The following is a 1,285-nucleotide window of genomic DNA, read 5'->3' as shown; positions in this document are numbered from 1 at the left end:
TGACCCCCACCTGCGGTGAAATATAATCCGACAAGATTTGCTCGGTCACGGACCAAATTCAAGTTGGCGGCGAAATAGCTGCGCGTGCTTTCACTGAAATGTTTTAGGAACACGCATGCATGCACTGTCATTGTTCGCCGTCATCGGGCGAATAAAAGTAATTAATGAAACAGCGAAAATGGCGGGAGGGGAGGTGCTTGCTTGATCATTGGTGCATGTTTCAAATCTCCCTAAAAACGATGGGGGCGCTTAAATGCTCTGGAATTTAACGGCCCAGCAACGTGTACACGTGTTCTGCGAACGTCTCATTTCCTTGGTATTGCCGATACCGGTGATGGTGAGGCGACAAAAAAGAGCTCCCTCGCGCTTTCTGTACAGTACAAATGGGCGAACATTCTGCAAGCTTCGCACACACTTGTCGCAGGCCTTGGCAATAGATGTCAAGGCCTGCGACAAACTCTCTCGTCGTTCCAGGTGGAACGACGAGGGAGTTTTGTTACACAGTTCTTGAGGCGAACTGCTTTTCGCATTGTTCGTGTCTGACCGTCTCATAGAGCTGCAAACACTGAATACATAGTCAAAGGTGGAACGAAGCACACCGGGCCCGTGCCACCACCTGGCTACGCCACTGAGCGCGCAAGTTTGTAAACGGCAGTGCTTGGCAGTGTTGCCACGGCTACTGATTTAACAGTAGATCTACTGACTTTTAAATTTTCCTGCTGATTGAGTGATCAGGTGTCTGAATCTACTGACTTTCTGTCTTTTCTACAGAAGCGATCGCAAAAGCTGCTACTTTTTCAGCATCGAGTTTGGTTTGATGTGGGGCCATTTGGCGACGGGCTAAACAAGAGAGAAGGCAACCATCTCGCTCAAATGACGCAGCAAAATAGTTGCTAGGAATGCGTGAGCTTTTTCCACATGAACAGCTTGGACAACGAATAGCAGAGAAACATTTTTGTTCCATCAACACGCGTCCCTGCCTTTCCTTTTTGTCGTTTCTCCCTTTCCTTTCGCTCTGTATGCCGTACAGCTTAATTCGAGGCGTGATTATTCAGCAGTGATTTTGAAAATAAAGCACCTCTGGAGCTTGTGCACCTGCATGCGCTACCTTCGCTGGAGTGTGGAGGGTTGAACAAGCACTGCCTGAGCGCACGAGCCTACGAGCCAGTGTTTGCGTGTGGAAGCATTCTTGCAGGAAAGCCACTGGCAGATTTTTGGAATCGCATGGACATTTCGCAAAAATTTTACTGTACATGTGTGAGCACATGAAGTTTGCAAAGGAGCA

Source organism: Rhipicephalus sanguineus, chromosome 4 (assembly GCF_013339695.2).
Source record: "Rhipicephalus sanguineus isolate Rsan-2018 chromosome 4, BIME_Rsan_1.4, whole genome shotgun sequence".
Classification (NCBI taxonomy): domain Eukaryota; kingdom Metazoa; phylum Arthropoda; class Arachnida; order Ixodida; family Ixodidae; genus Rhipicephalus; species Rhipicephalus sanguineus.
This window is presented reverse-complemented; position numbering follows the sequence as displayed.